The sequence below is a fragment of the Oryctolagus cuniculus genome, chromosome 9 (genome assembly GCF_964237555.1).
Source record: "Oryctolagus cuniculus chromosome 9, mOryCun1.1, whole genome shotgun sequence".
In the NCBI taxonomy this organism is placed as follows: domain Eukaryota; kingdom Metazoa; phylum Chordata; class Mammalia; order Lagomorpha; family Leporidae; genus Oryctolagus; species Oryctolagus cuniculus.
In genome coordinates, this window is record NC_091440.1 from 97,845,163 (window position 1) to 97,861,861 (window position 16,699).

At 49.9% G+C, this 16,699-nt stretch overlaps 1 non-coding gene across 1 annotated transcript; it reads right to left on the minus strand.

Annotated features, from left to right (window-relative positions):
- Window positions 1-12,025: 12,025 nt before the first annotated feature.
- Window positions 12,026-16,505, minus strand: LOC103349014 (uncharacterized). Its single transcript, XR_007921000.2, has 3 exons — window positions 16,200-16,505; window positions 13,473-13,609; window positions 12,026-12,202 (listed from the first exon to the last, which is right to left on the minus strand). It is a non-coding gene; the product is annotated as an uncharacterized protein (transcript).
- Window positions 16,506-16,699: the final 194 nt, after the last annotated feature.

A 16,699-nucleotide genomic window follows, 5' to 3' on the forward strand; every position in this document is an offset into this window, starting at 1 on the left:
CACCTCCCAGTCCTGGTGATGTCATAGGAGACCCACTGTGACATTCCCCACTGACTCACAGATTCTCTAAAGGGGCCTTCCCATATAGGCCAGCTGTTGTATATGCTGTGAGGGTAGCAAAGAATCAACAACAGGAACACAAAAAGAAGTAGGAGATGAGCCCTGCAGAAATGAGCTTAAAATGCATGGTTAGAGTTCAGGATAGGGTGTATTAAATGTAATTATGTTTTCTTTTCCTGGGATTTTGCTTAAATATCTTTTTAAAGATTTATTTCATTCCAAAGGAAAAATTACATGGTGTGGTGGGGAGAACTCAGATAGATCTCTCCCAACCACTCGTTCACTCCCCAAATGGCTGCAATAGCCGGAGCTAGGCCAATGAGAAGTCAGGAGCCAGGAGCTTCTTCCAAGACTCCCACATGGGTGTAGGACCCAAGCACTTGGGCCATCTTCCGCTGATCCCAGGCACACTAGAAGGGAGCTGGATTGGAAGTGGAGCATCCAGGACTTGAACTGGTGCCCATAAGGATGCTGACATTGCAGGCAGTGGCTTTACTCGCTATGCCACAGCATTGGCCCCTTGCTTAAATAAGTATTTTAACTTATTTAAGTTAAATAAGTATTTTAACTTCCTCAGGTGTCCCTTAATTTTTCTTAGGTAGAAACTTGGAAGATATCATTTGGATGCTGACAAAGACCACACTCCCTGCCCTTCCATCTGCTGGTTCACTTTCCAAATGTTCCCAAGATCTGGGGCTGGACTAGGCTCAAGCCAGTAGCTGAGAATTCAATGTCCATCTCCCATATTGAATTAGGAAATGAAGTACTTGAGCCAAACTGTCCCCTGCCTCCTAGGATGCACATTAGTAGGAAGCTAGAATTCAGAAGCAGAGCGAGTACTGGAACCCAGATTTTCCAATATGGAATGGCATCTTAACCACTGCATCAAGTGCCCACCCCAAGGGCTATCATTTTTTAAGTGATGATAACCAAAAAGTGGAGTTTGTGATCTTGGCTATAATCTTCATGACTGATGTATTCCTTGTGAAGTGCTATTGGGAGAATGACATTGTTCTCATAGGGTCACCTGTGCAGCCTGATACTGATCACCCTGTATCTTTGTCTCTGATGTATTTTAAATAATTGTCTATGATAGCCCAAAGTCTGAGGTCAGCGTGAGGTCAGGTGGTCACACTCTGTGAGTGGATCTGTCCAGGGATCAGCATTTTTCATCACATTAAAAAGTCACTCTTGAAGCAGGTGGAGGGTGGAGGGGAGGAGCTTAGCCTGCATCGCTGGTCTCCTTCATCCCTGGCCTGACTCAGTTCTCACTGCCCTGGAAGGGTGCACAGAGAGGGCTGCACCACTGCGCATGGTGTGTGAGTGTGAGCACTTTGTAGACAAACCCTAGGGAGAGAAGACAGAAATGCAAAGCTATGTTGTCTTGGATGGCTGAGAAGATACCGGCAGCTGCCCAGCTCCAGTTCTACTGGGAGGTTGCCTGAGAGGGGCTGGGGTCAGGGTGCTGTCTGCACAGGTGGGGCAGCCTCAGACCTGCCCCTGAAGTGGATACGAAAGGAGAAAGGCCCAGCCCTAGCACAGCACACCCTCTGTGCAAGAGAAGACACTGTGACTTTTCCAGGTGGTCACACTGGGGCTGCCTCAGTGGCCCCTTAGGAAAGATAGTCATTGGCTACTGAAGCACACGTGTGCTCATTAATAGGCAGTCGGTGTGACTGCAGCCCAGGGAATAGGCAGGGTCAGCAAAGCCGAGTGAACCGCCCTTGGGCCATCAGCTGCTAGGGTGGAGAAGGCTGACTACAGCCAGCAGAGGAGAAGTTACAGCTGCATGCTGGACACCATACCACTGGCATCCAAATGAAGATGACACGGCATTGAAATATTCTACAAGGCCTTTTAAACATGAGTTTGTATGGAAAGAGGGGCTGGCAGGATTGAAATCAGCTCTGTAGGGGCTGGCATCTTGGCACAGTGGGTTAAGCTGCCACTGCTTGCAATGCTGGTGTCCCACATGAGGGCTAGTTTGAGACCTGCTACTCTGCTTCTGATCCAGCTCCCTGATAATGGGCCTGGGAAAGGACTTGGGCCCCTGCAACCGGTGTGGGAGATGGGATGGAGCTCTGGGCTCCCGGCTTCAGCCTGGCCCAGCCCCAACCACTTTGACCATTTGGACAGTGAACCAGCAGATAGAGGATCTCTCTGTCCCACTCTCCGTCACTTTGTTAAATAAGTAAAATAAATCTTTCTAAAACATCAATTGAAGTTCTGGCGGAAAATAGGCTGCCTGCTGTGCGCTGTTGCAGTGGCAATGGGCAGCACATCAGAGCTGGCCATTGTCACCATCGCCAGTTTCCCGGCACCAGCACACCTGAGCAGGATTCGTCCATGAGCCTTCTTGGCCGTGACATCACTCCTCATCCTCGCTCCTCCTTCCTCCCTGTCAGGGTGGCCCAGTGAAGCACAGGGTTGCCTGTTAGAGATGCGTTTCAGATAAGTGATCCAGTTTTTTAGTGTGTCTCCAGGATTGCCCAGTACACACACTAAATAATTGTGCCAAGCTCTGAAGTGCCTGGTGCATTTATTTGCTGATTCCAGTGCCCTCCTCCGTCCGGGTGCCTGAATTCCTTACAGCACGTCCTCAGGGGCTTCTGGGGATACGGCCTAAGCTCTACTGCTCTGTTTGTTGCTAAGCCAACAATGAAAACACTCAGATTTTCTCTTTTCACCAGGTCAGTCTCTCCCAAGAGCCCACGAGAGGTGGACTCACCTGAGATGGCCAACCTGAGTGTGGGCATAAGGGCTTTGGTTTATTGTTAAACCAAATACCACTTTAGCCAGAAAATTGTTTCAGGGCCATGGGGATTCAATGCTCTTCTCAAAACCAGTTTTTAGTTCTTAGAGGTCACCAGCAGAGGGAGCACATTCCACAAGGCCACTGTGGACATGCGGTGCAGGACACAGGGCTGAGCTCATGGCTGGTCTGGGCCACCTGGGATTGGTCAGGCCCCAGGAATTGATAGAGCACCCCCAGGCGGTGAAATCTCTCAAGTACTTCATTTCTGACAGCCCAGGAGAGCTTGGGCAAACAAACCAAACACCCAGACGACAGCAGATAATGAAAGAAACATGTAGCTGATATGTTGAAGGAACTGCTGAGCTATAGCCAGCCCATAAACAAGAGTGTCAGTTGTTAAATCAACAACAGGAGTCACTGTGCACTTACTCCCCATGTGGGATCTCTGTCCTTAATGTGTTGTACTGTGTGAATTAACGGTATAACTAGTACTCAAACAGTACTTTATACTTTGTGTTTCTGTGTGGGTGCAAACTGTTGAAATCTTTACTTAGTATGGACTGGGAGATGGGATGGTTGCAGGTGGGAGGTAGATTATGGGGGGAAAAAACCACTAAAATCCAAAACTTGTACTTGGGAAATTTATATTGATTAATAAAAGTTTAAAAAAAAGAAACACTCCAGCATTTATCAGCATGAAGTTAGAAGATCTAAAAGGAGGGGCCAGCGCTGTTGTGCAGTGGGTTAACGCTCTGGCCTGAAGCACCAGCATCCCATATAGGCACTGGTTCGAGACCCGGCTGCTCTACTTCCCATCCAGCTCTCTGCTATGGCCTGGGAAAGCAGTAGAGGATGGCCCCTGCACCCACGTGGGAGACCCGGAAGAAGCTCCTGGCTCCCAGCTTCAGATCAGCTCAGCTCCGGCCATTGTGGCCACTTTGGAAGTGAACCATCAGATGGAAGACCTGTCTCTCCCTCTCTCTGCCTCTCCTCTTTCTGTGTGACTCTGACTTTCAAATAAATAAATAAATATTTTAAAAAATCTGAAAGGAAAAGCTTCTCTAGGGCTGTGGAATTGGGAAACCGTGTTCAGCCCCCGAGACTTGCATCCTCCAGTGTTCTCCGAGCAGCGGCGCCTTCTCCGCTTTCTCCCGGGAGCTGGACCTGCCTCCGACCACTGCCTTTCATTCACTTCCCCGAGGGGCTGTACATACACTCTTTGAGGCCACCTTGGACTTTGTTTCGGTCCCTCAGGGGCACCGCTGTGGTGTCCGGCATGTAGTGGGCCTCTTCACATACCGATACTCTTGGGAGAATTGAAAGAATGTTTTAAACTATCATTTAAAAGCAGAGCCCACAACTCTCCACCATGAACTTTTGTACTCAAGAAAGTTTTGTCTGGGGCTGGCGTTGGGCACGGTGGGTTCAGCTACCGCCTGTAACACCAGTGTCCCATATGGGCACCAGTTCAAGTCTCAGCTTCTCCACTTCCAATCCAGCTCCCTGCTAATGCACCTGGGAAAACAGCAAAAGATGGCCCAAACGCGGGCCACTGCCACCCACATGCCAGACCCGGATGAAGTTCCAGGCTCCTGGCTTCAGCCAGGTCCAGCCGCAGCTGTTGCAGACATTTGAGGATGAACGAGTAAGTGGAAGATTCTCTCCCTTTTTTTCTCCCCCTCACTTTCCCTCCCCACAACTCCCCCACCATAACTGCATTTCTAATAAATACGTCTTTTTTAAAAAAAATTGCGCTGCTGGCTGCTGGAACTGTGTGTTGGGAAGTTAGCCCTTGACTGTGAGCAACACAAACTGTCCTTTACTTCTTCCCTCTGAAGTGCTGAGCCAGCGCGTCCTTTGTGGAAGCCATGGTCAGTCCCGCTGAATTCTCCTTCCCCTTCTCATCAACCAGCGGAGAAATGGACGGGCGAGCCCATTGGGAGGGAGGAGGAGTGAAAGCAGCAGGAGCTGACTTGAGAAGCAACAAACTGTGAAGAAGAAACTGGACATCAGCCTCCGTTGCCTTTGAGGCTTAAGCTGGCTGAGGCCAGAGGCAGGGGATAGAGGCAGACTGCGGAGTCGCTTCCATTTGTTTGATGTGCACACCTAACACTTGCACACAGTGAATTTCTCCATCATTTCCAGCACTAATGTCTTTTGCTTCTTTTTCTTACTGCACTGAGTTAGTCTGTAGCTCATGACTTTAAGTGGAATACTTTTAATGTTTCATTGTTAACCTTGATTCTTTTTGGTAGATGCTCTTTATCAGGTTAAGGAAAGTGTTTTTTAATTAAAAATGTATTTATTTGAAGCAGAGGGAGAATCTCCCATCCACTGGTTCACTCCCCCGAATGCCTGCTTGCAAAATCTAGGACTGGGTCAGGCTGAAGCTGGGAGCCAGGAACCCCGTCCTGGACTCCCTTGTTGGGGGCAGGGACCCAGGTACCTGCGCCATCACTTGCTGCCTCTCCGAGTGCACATTAGCAGAAAACTGGAATCAGAACTAAAGCCAAGACTCAAACCTAAGCATCAGATATTGGGTATGGGTGTCCACAGTGGCATCTTTTAAAATATATGTATTTTTAAAATTTATTTGAAAGGCAAAGTTGCAGAGCAAGACGGAGAGAGAGAAAGATCTTCTGTCCCCTGGTACACTCTCCACATGGCCACAACATTTGGGTCAGAGCTGTGCCAGGCTGAAGCCGGGGGCTGAGAATGCAATCCAGGTCAACCATATGAGTACAGGGGCCCAAGTTCTTGGGCCATCTTCTGCTGCTTTTACCAGACACATTAGCAGGGAGCTGAATCAGCTTTTGCCTGCTACACCACAGTGCCAGCCCATTATTTGCCTTTTTCTTACTAATTTGATGAACTTGCATCATTTTCTTTTGGAAAAAAAAGTGCCAGGAAACAAATGGACCCTTCTGCCTTGTTGTTAGCAGTGGCTTAGTCTGGGGAGGCCTAGCGCCTGGCCATGAGCAGAGAGCAGTCACTGGCATCTTTAGGATGGAGTTGCATAGCCACAGGCAGGCATCAAAAGTACGTGGCAACCTTGGTCCTTCCCAAAGTCACGTGGCCAGGAGTCCCAGCCAGGTGTGTCTTATCAAGACATATAAGAAGCGGGATTGGTTTGGACAGCCAAGCAGGCATCTGGCATCTCTGCTCTCCAACCCCTCTCCAGGGCCTGCATCTGAAGGCTCCTATATCTCAGGACCCCAAATGTGTCCCCAGTGTAGGAACCTCAGGCCCAAGCACATGTCCAGGGGCCACCTCTATCTGGAGCATGACCTGCACTTGAGGAAACGGGATATGGCCCTGACCGGTTGGGCTGGCCCTTCTCCCTGAAAGGGCCAGGAGCTCCCGGAGGCCTGAGGCTGAGCCTGGGGCCTCGGGCCTGGTGAAGTCCGTGGCTTCGTGGCCTTGTGGAGGGAGGCGGGAGAGGGGTGAGGAGGGAGTAGAGCTGAGATGGGTTTCTGGCCTGATCTCAGGCAGGTCCGTCAGCTGCTTTAAGCCCCAGTTCCGTCCACTGTAGATGGAGATGATGACAACTTAAGGGGTTAAACGAGGTGCCACGTTCCCTGCGTTTAGAGCTGTGGATCCCAGGGTCTTGCCCCTGGTGTAGGGGGGGTGGACAGGCTACTTCCTACAGCAGATGGAATGACCAAATGTGCTGTCTTCTCCCCTGGAGCTTCCCTGTTCCCTGTGAGCAAGCAGGACAATGCGGCAGTGCCCCTGTTGTCTGGGTCACTGGGCAGTCACCCCCGAGGCTCTGGGCCTGGTGTTGTCTTCTGGAACTGGGGTCATGACATCTGTTGAGTCCCTGTGCTGAGCACCGAGTGAAGTGACAGACGTGAGTGGATAATGTGACTTTCCACCTGCTGCCCTGCCTGCCCTGCCTCACCTCGTGGCAGCTGCCAGAGCTTCCAGTGCTGCAGTGTGATTGCTCCAAGGTTCCTGCTGCCATCCCATGTCAGGACAGAGGTTTTGGCCCCTGTCTCGGAGCCTCAGCCCCTGCCCAGAGCTTACAGCCCTGTTACATGGAGACCCTGCAGAGGGAATCAGGAATGCATCGATGCTCTGGGGTGGCACCCTTCTTGGCTCAGGCAGAATCCTAAAGGGCAGCTTCCAGGGGTGGGCTCACCTGGAGCCCTGGAGCTGCTGGCTGGTGGCCCCGTGGAAGGCCAGGGCATCATTCCTGTGCCTGCTCAGCTGCGCCACCACCTGCAGGCTCTCATGCTTGAGCTTGTCATAGAGCATGCGGAACTGAAGTCCTCTAGGGTCTGGGCCAGGGCTGGTGCCCCCTGCAGGTTGAGGCCTTGGAGTGAGACTTTGGGATGAGCAGCAGCCTGGAGTCAGGCCCCAGTGCAAGTGGTTCAGCCCTTCTTCCCTTCCCAGAGATTGGGGCTTTGCAGGAGGACCAGCAGGCAGGGAGAGGGAGGGAGGCCTGCCTGCAGGAAGAGGAGGAGCCCACTGGAGAGGGAAACTGGGATAGGCCAGATGAAGGCAAGAAGTGGCAGTGGCCCCAGGAGGAGCCTTCTCTGAGTAGATGTGATTGACAGGGCCTTCCTGGCACCAGAGCAAGGCGTGGTGGTGCCTCCCTTGTGGGTGGGTCTCCCTGTCCTCAACCATCTTCCTGAGGAGGCTATTGACTGGGTCTGCCCGGGCCCTCCCTGAGGCTTTGCCTCTACCCTGCCTCCAGCTGTGTCCATCTCTCTGTCTCCAGCTCCCACAACCACCTGCACTCCCCTGCCCTTACCCTGTCTCTCCCCACTGTGCTGTGAGCCCATGTCCAGCTGGGCTCTTCTAGCACCCCAAGCCCAGGTGTCCGTTGTGCCAAGGGCCATGTTTGGCAGGCACTCACTTGGCTGAGGGGCTCCTAGCTTCATGGGAGCAGGGATCAGGGGCCTCCATCCAGGCGGCCAACGACCCTGCCTCTGCTCAAGTGACTCTCATGTTCTGCAGGCCCTTCCCGTGGTGTCCTGCTCCTGAAAAAGGACAGCTGTGGCTGGGGGGGGGGGGCTCCTTTCCAACTGCTCTACTCAAGGGATTGAGGATAATGCAGTCTCCCAAGAATTCTGTATCCAGCAAAACTGCCCTTCAGCAGTGAGGGATACACTAGGAAATTCCCAGCTGAGCAAAACCTGAGCGTTCATCACCACCTTCCCTGCAGGAAATGCTCACGGGATCCCTGAAAAGAAAGGATACCAGACAAGAACCTGAAATGCTAGGAAGAGTAAAGATCTAAGTGAAGGCGAATATGAGGGCAGCGATAAAAGCCAGCATTGTAGCAAAGGTTTCTAACTCCATATTCAGTATTCTACACAATTTAAAAGACAAATACACTCTTAAAAACTATCTATCTGAAAGCTAGTAGTATTATGACTTTGGTTTGTTAATTCCACATTTTGTTTTCTATATAACTTAATAGGTATTTAGAATAATATTAGCTATTTTATATTAGGTATTTAGAAGAATATTAGGACACATTGGCCGGCGCTGCAGCTCACTAGGCTAATCCTCCACCTGCGGCACCGGTACTCCGGGTTCTAGTCCCGATTGTGGCACTGGTCTGTCCTGGTTGCTCCTCTTCCAGTCCAGCTCTCTGCTCTGGCCCGGGAATGCAGTGGAGGATGGCCCAAGTACTTGGGCCCTGCACCCGCATGGGAGACCAGGAGGAACCACCTGGCTCCTGGCTTTGGATCGGCACAACACCAGCTGTGGTGGCCATTTGGGGAGTGACCAATGGAAGGAAGACCTTTCTCTCTGTCTCTCTCTCTGTCTAACTCTGCCTGTCCAAAAAAAAAAAAAAAAAAAAGACACATGGTATATAGAGATGTAATTCTGTGACATTACAATGACAGAGGTGTGGACATAGCTGTGTGGGAGCAAGGTCCTGTGTGTTATTGAGGCTGAGCTGTTACAGACACAGATCAGGGTGTGACAGCTTTCAGACGTTAAAGCTGATCCCCAGGGTAATCACGAAGAAAATAGCCATAAATATATACAAATGAGAATGAGAAATTTAAACATTCACTAAGAAAAAATAAATTAAATGGAAAAAAAGACAATAGTGCAGGAAAAAAAGAGCTATAAGGCATATAGAAAACAAATAGCAAGTGACAGAATTAAATCCCTTATCCATATTGCTTTTTTATATTTATTTATTTATTTGAAAGGCAGAATGTGTGTGAGAGAGAGGAGGAGAGAGAGAGAGAATTATTCATTTCACTGTTTCACTCCCCAAATGGCCACAGTACCAAGGTCTGGGCAAAGCCAAAGCCAAGACCCAGGAACTCCATCTGTGTCTGCCACATGGGTGGCAGGGAACTTAGCACTCGGGCCATCTTCCACTGCCTTTCCAGGTGCATTAGCAGGCAGCTGGATCAGAAGCAGAAGGGCAGGATTCAAACCAGATATTCATATATCAGTATTCCAACATCACAAACGCTGGCTTAACCCTCTATGCAACAACACTAATTCCCAGTAATTATTTTTTTAAGATTTATTTTTTTATTTATTTGAAAGGCAGAGTTACAGAGAGAAGTAGAGTCAGAGAGAGGCCTTCCATTTGCTGGTTCACTCCCCAGATGCCACAATGGCCAGAACTGTGCCGATCCAAAGCCAAGAGCCAGGAGCTTCTTCAGGGTCTCCCACATGAGTGCAGGGGCCCAAGGACTTGGGCCATATTCTATTGCTATCCCAGGCCATAGCAGAGAGACTGGATCGGAAAAGGATCAGCCGGGACTAGAACCAACAGCCATATGGGATGCCGGCACTTCAGGCCAGGGCTTTAACCCACTGCACCACAGCGCCGCCCCTCCCCCCCCCGTAATTACTTTAAATGTAAGCAAGTTAGGCTCTCCAACCAAAAAAGAAAAAACAGAGATTGGAAGAATGGATAAAAGTGCTTTATCCAACTGTGTGTTGTCTACAAAGCCTCTCTTTAGATCCAAAGACCAAAGAAAAAAGATTGAAAATGAAAGTATGGAAAAAAAATTTATGCAAATTATAGCCAAAAGAGAGCAGCAGTTCCTGCTATGCAAATATCCATAGACTTAAAATCAACAAAGCTTACAAGAGATAAAAAGGACATTGTACATCAATAAAGTATCCATACAACAAGAAAACACATTAGGTAAAATATTTATGAGCTTAATCAAAGACCATCGAAATATAGAAAGTGAAACCTGACAGTTCTAAAATGGTTGGAGACCAATACCGCAGTCTCCATAGTGGGCAGAATAACCAAGACAGGAAGTAAGTTAGGAAACAGAGGACTTAACATAATAAACCAACTGATCTAATGGATGTACATAGACCCTTACTCAACACAGCACACATCCATTTCCCATGGGACATTTCCCAAGATAGACCATATGATAGGTCACCACTAAGTCTCAATGGATGAAAAAGACAGACACCATCTGTTCACCATGGGGTGAAGTTAGGAATCACTATCAGAGGGAAAACTGGAGAAACCAAAAATTGTGGGAATTAAAACAATACACCCCTTTTAAATGAAGTGGATACTCTTATTAGCTACGTCTACTCTTTTTAATCTATTTTTTTTTACAGGCAGAGTAGACAGTGAGAGAGAGAGACAGAGAGAAAGGTCTTCCTTTTGCCGTTGGTTCACCCTCCAATGGCTGCTGCGGCCGGCGCGCTGCAGCCGGCGCACCACACTGATCTGATGGCAGGAGCCACGTGCTTCTCCTGGTCTCCCATGGGATACAGGGCCCAAGTACTCTGGCCATCCTCCACTGTACTCCCTGGCCACAGCAGAGAGCTGGCCTGGAAGAGGGGCAACCAGGACAGAATCCGGCGCCCCGAGCAGGACTAGAACCCGGTGTGCTGGCGCCGCAAGGCAGAGGATTAACCTAGTGAGCCATGGCGCCGGCCTCTTTTTAATCTAGAAACCTTTTATTTAAGGTATACAAACTTCATGTATTACATATATACAAATTTAGGAACCTAGTGATTCTTCCTACCCTACCCTCCCTCCCACCTGCACTCTCACCCTTCTTCCTCCTCCCTCTCCTATTCCTATTATTTTTACAAAGATCTATTTTTAAGTTTATACTCATAGGATTAACCTACACTAAGTAAAGAGTTCAATAAATAGCATGAAAAAAAAAAAGCACCTGCTCCTCAACAGTCAAGACAAGGGCTGTTTGAAATCATTGCATTTCAAAATGTCAATTTCACTTCTATAGATTACCTTTTAGGTGCTCTATTAGTTACCACAGATCAGAGAGAAAATACTGTATTTGTTGTTTTGGGACTGGTTCATTTCACTAAGTATAATGGTTTCCAGTCGCATACATTTGTGGCAAATGACAGGATTTCATTTTTTTATATTCATATTTTTTATGTATGGTATACATATACCATAATTTCTTTATCCAGTCTTCAATTGATGGACACCTGGGTTGACTGCCTATCTTAGCTATTGTGAATTGAGCTGCAATAGCTAATGTCTTTGCCCTTGGGTAAATTCCCAGGAGTGGAATGTCTGGGTCATATGGTAGGTCTGTATTCAGATTTCTGAGGTATTTCCATCCTGTCTTCCACAGTGACTGTACCAGATTACATTCCCACCAACAGTGGATTAAGGTACCCTTTTCCTAACATCCTCACTAGCATTTGTTGTTTGTCGATTTCTGTATGAAAGCCATTCTAACGGGGGTGTGGTGAAACCTCATTGCGGTTTTGATTTGCATTCCCCTGACAGCTTGTGATCCTGAGCATTTTTTCATGTGTCTGTTGGCCATTTGGATTTCCTCTCTTGAAAAATGCCTGTTCAAGGGGGTTCTAAGATAGCAGAATAGCGACAGGGCAGTCTACGCTAGGCTAGGTGGGAATAGTAGAAAAAAAAAGTGGAGAACGTGCTCTCTCTGGGGGAAAGTTGCAGGGAAAATTGAAGTGGAGATTCTGTGGAAGCAGTAGAGACCCCATGGACCTGTATGGAAGGTGCAGACAGGCAGCAGTGAGCACAGAAAGAACAAATGACCCCAGCAGCCCTGATCCAGGGAGAGTGCCTGCTCTGGCGAGCAACGTGAGCTCAAACTGCACAGGCCTGCACCACTGTTGCACAGCTGGATGGAGCTCTCCACCTTGTCAGTGGACAACAGCAGCAGCTCCACTGTGCCCACCAGCAGCGGGTGGGGTGGGGGAGCCATTCTGATGGAAGTGCCACCTGCATGGACTCTTTTTTTTATTTTATTTTATTTTTATTTACTCCTGCCAAAGTTCGTTTGTAAGTTAAACTTGCATGAAGGCTGATGAGGGGAAGGGAGGCATTGGCTGCACAGGGAATTCTGGCTCCTTTTCAGATTAATTCTTTTCTTCATCCAGAGTATTCCTTATGGGAAGCCAATGATTTGGGATCTAGAAATCAAGGGAGAAATAAAGCACATGATATTGACTACAACATATCTGTGTATATGTGTTTCCTTCCTATGTGTATACATATCTTAAGATTTGCATAATAGTTGAGTCATATCACTTTGTGTTTTAGATTTCTCACTGAAGTTCACAATGATTTCATTATTGACCCAAGTTTATGTAATTAGGCTTACAGATGCACAAAAATATAGAAACAGGGCCAGGCATTTGGTGTCGCACCTAAGATGCTGCTTGGGATGCCCACATCCCATCACTGGGTTTAAGTCCTGGTCCCACTCCTAATTCTAGCTTCCTGTTAATGCACACTCTGAAAGGCAGCAGGTGATGGATCAAGTACTTAGATGCTTGCTGCCCACAAGGGAGACCCAGCTTGAGTTCCCGGCTCCTGGCTTTGGCCTGGCCCAGTCTGGTCTGTTGGAAGCATTTGAGGAGTGATCCTGCAACTGGGAGATGTCTGGTTCTCTGTTTCTCTCTCTCTCTCTCTCTCTCTCTCTCTCTCTCTCTCTCTCTCTCTCTCTCCTGTTCAGTAAATAAAATTATACAGATGCAGAGTAAATATATCAATAGTGGGGGCACTAAAGGAGAAAAGGCACATTTTTTACACAGAATTTCTCCAGCCTTTTCTTTTTTTTTTTCTTTTTGAGGGAGAGGGAGACAGAGAGGCCTCCCATCTGCTGGTTCACTCTACATATGGCTACTGGGCTGATCCAAAGCTAGGAGCTTCTTCCAGGTTTCCCACGTGGGTGCAGGGGCCCAAGCACTTGGGCCACCCTCTGCTGCTTTTCCAGGGGCATTAACAGGGAGGTGGATGGGAAGTGGAGCAGCTGGGACTCGAACCAGCACCCACATGGGATGCTGGCACTGCAGGTGGTGGTTTAACCTATTATACCACAGCACAAACCCTCTCAGACTTTTTGAAGACCAATACCAACACATTAAATTTTTTAGAAAACCTTACTATATGTATTGGGTAAAAACAATCTATTGAAAACCTTTCATTTTGCTACATATTCTACTAAATTCTACTTTCAGTATTTTAATATTTCACCGATATACATCTGTGTCTTACATTTTCGGTAACAGGTTTCTGCAGAAGTTTCAGTGATGTGTTGGAATGTGTTAAATGGGTCTCAGGGAGCAGAGTTTCCCCTGCTCCCAGCGTGTACTGCTCTCTAGTTAAAGGCCTTGCCAAGTTCATGTCAATGACTCACTTGTCCAGCAGGAATGATCTGACCTTACAAGAAAACCTCACCTGCCTGACAAAGATGCACGGCCTTCACTGTAGCGTGGGGATGGCTCACTCTTCGTGTTCTTGAGCACAGCAAGGCTGGAGCCCAGGCTCATTCCATGGAGGTTGCAGGGCTTGGGCTTCTGTCCAGGGTGAGTTGTCTGGTGGTTTAGAAGATAGTGAGAGGGACCGGTGCTGTGGCATAGCTGGTAAAGTCACTGCTTGCCATGCCAGCATCCTACATGGGTGCCAGTTTGAAACCCAGCGGCTCCACTTCTGATCCAACTCTCTGCTATGGCCTGGGAAAGCAGCAGATGATGGCCAAGTGCACCTGTGTGGGAGACCTGGAAGAAGCCCCTGCTCCTGGCTTCAGATCAGCCCAGTTGCAGCCATTTGGGGAATGACCAGCAGATGGAAAATTCTCTCTCTCTCTCCCCCTCCCTTTCTCCCTCTCTCCCTCCCCCCCCCCGCCTCTGCCTCTCTAACTCTGCCTTTCAAATAAATAAATCTTAAATAAATAAATAAAAGCAGTGACAGCAGGGGCTAGTGTTATGATGCACTGGGTTAAGCTGCAACCCCTGGGGGCCCTGTTTCAAGTCCCAGCTGTTCCATTTCCAATCCAGTTCCCTGCTATGGCCTGGGAAAGCAGAAGATGGTCCCAAGTGCTTGGGGCCCTACACCCACATGGGAGATTCAGATGGAGTTCCTTGCCCAGCCCTAGCCAGTGAGGTCATTTGAGGAGTGAACCAGTGATAGGAAGATATCTCTCCCTCCCCCCTGCTTTCCCCTCTCCATCTAGAATTCTGTGTTTCAAATAAATAAATAAATAAATAAATTCTAAAAAGCAGGCATGCACCAGGTCTAACCACATTGACTGCAGCCTGGATCTCATGTTGAACGGCACTCTGGAAAGTTCATGGAAACAGAATTGGAAGATAAGCTTATTTTAGTACCAAAAAAAAATGCTTGGTCTTTTCATAAAATGCTTTTTCCATGAGTTGTTTGAAGACTTGCAACTGTCCCCATCTTGTTTGCTGGCTCCAAGTTTTTATTTTTCTTTCTTTTTTTAAAAAAAAGATTTATTTATTTATTTGAAAGGTAGAGTTACAGAGAGGCAGAGAGAGAGGGAGGTCTTCCATCCGCTGGTTCATTCCCCAGATGGCTGCAATGGCTGGAGTTGTGCAGATCTGAAGCCAGAAGCCAGGAGCCTCCTCCAGGTCTCCCACATGAGTGTAGGGGCCCAAGGACTTGAGCCATCTTCTACTGCTATCCCAGGCCACAGCAGAGAGCTGGATCAGAAGTGGGGTAGCTAGGACTCAAACTGGTTCCTATATGGGATGCCAGCAACTGCAGGCAGCAGCCCTACATACTACGCCACAGCGCTGGCCCTGTGGCTCCAAATTTTTAAAAAGGAAAAGGGAGTGAGCATTGGGCACAGTGTTTAAGATGCTCCCATCTCTTGTCAGAGCATCTGGTGCTAGTTCCGGCCCTGCTTCCAGTCCCAGCCTCCTGTTACTGTGGGCCCCAGGAGGCAGCACACCATGGCTCAAGCACTTGAGTTCCTGCCACCCAGTGGGAGTCCAGGATTGAGTTCCTGGTTCCTGGCTTCTGCACAGCCCCAGCTGGTGCAGCCATTTGGAAAGTGAACCAGCAGATGAAGTAACTCTGCCTCTTTGCCTTTTGAATAAATAAATATTTTGATTAAAAATAAGTAAAATAAAACATTAAAGGAAGAGAAAGGAAGAATAAAAAAGGGAGAGGGTGAGGAGGGAGGGAGGAAGGAAAAACCAGCTGAGGTCACATACAGGTGCGGGAGGCTGCAAGCTGTGTACCAGCAGGGGGCGACATTCCCCTGGCTTGCAAAGGTGATGGCACTTCCTGGAACTGTGCACTGTAGGTGCCTGACCTCAGGTACCTCCAGATGGTCACCATCCTGGTCCAGAACCCAGGTGGGCAGAAATGGTCCACTTGGTTCCACACCACTCCCTGCCACCCACGCGAGAGACCCAAATTCTGGGGCTCTTGACTTCAGCCTGGCCCAGCCCCAGCTGTTGCAGGTATTTGGGAAGTTATGGAAGATTGATTCCATGGCAGATGGAATGTTGATTCATTCTCTCTCTCTCTCTCTCTCTCTCTCTCTCTCTCTCTCTCTCTCTGCCTTTCAAGTGAAGTGAAAATAAATAATAAATACATTTAAAAATCGGGGTCTCCATTTGCTGCGTTCTCACACGTGCCTGCAGGCGGCGCCGTGCAGAGAGTGGTCAGCAGAAAGGAGCCCGCCCGGTGTGCGGGCCTGGGTCGGGCCCAGCTGCCCCTGCCCTCGGAAGCTCCGGATGGGTCTTGGCGCGGTGGGCTGCGGCCCATCCCGTGCCCCGCGAGGCCGTGCGGTCTACGCCCCCAGCTTCCCACCCTCGCCTCTGCCTCTTCCCAACACAGCTCTCCGGCTTCACGGCGGCGCTGCGGGGCCGTTCGGGGCGGGGGGGGGGGGGGGGGGGGCGGGGGGCGTGTGTCAGAAGGACCAAGGGCCCCGGCGAGGACGCCGACCCGACCTCCGGGAGAGTCCAGGAGCCAACGCGTGGAGGAGCCCTTGCGACCACCCCCGTACCGCCCTGGCGACTAGGAACCGGAGGCCCCGGGGCAAGCAGTGGAGACGGGATGCACAGGGTCTGCGTCCTCTAGGTCAGGGCTCCTGGAGGAGCCCAGCAACCGCCGGGCCCGAGGGCGGGCGGCTCTGGGCCTCAGCTCTCCCACCTGAGAACGGAGGGGCCAGGGCTGGGGCCGCCCTGGAGGATGGTGGGAGGGAGGTGAAGGAACAGAAGCCTCCCCTCGTGCCTCCTCCACCGACTCTGTCGCGCAGACGGATTCGGCACCCCGCCCGTTGGTGAGGGAGTGCCGGGCAGTGGTCATCGCGGGGGACACCTTGCAGTCCGTGAGGACACCTGTAACGGCCTCTGCGCGGGGACCCGGGCGGGAATGGATGCACCCTGAGCTCCTGCTCCTTCGTGGGCCCCAACTCCGAGGGAGGGCAGCTCGAACAGGAGCAGGTCCAGCAGCGGCCACGAGGGGGCAATGCTGCACCGTCTCGCTGCCTGGCCTGGGCGCGGGAGCTAGCAGTCGCGGCCCCGCCCTTTGCTACTTACGTGGCTGGGGACGCGTCCCATGGGGAGAGCTGTCTGCACCCTCCTGAAGGTGTTTCTGACTGCTCCCTGCCTGCACCAGCCTCGAAGCCTTTTCTCTCTTGCAAACTGAGG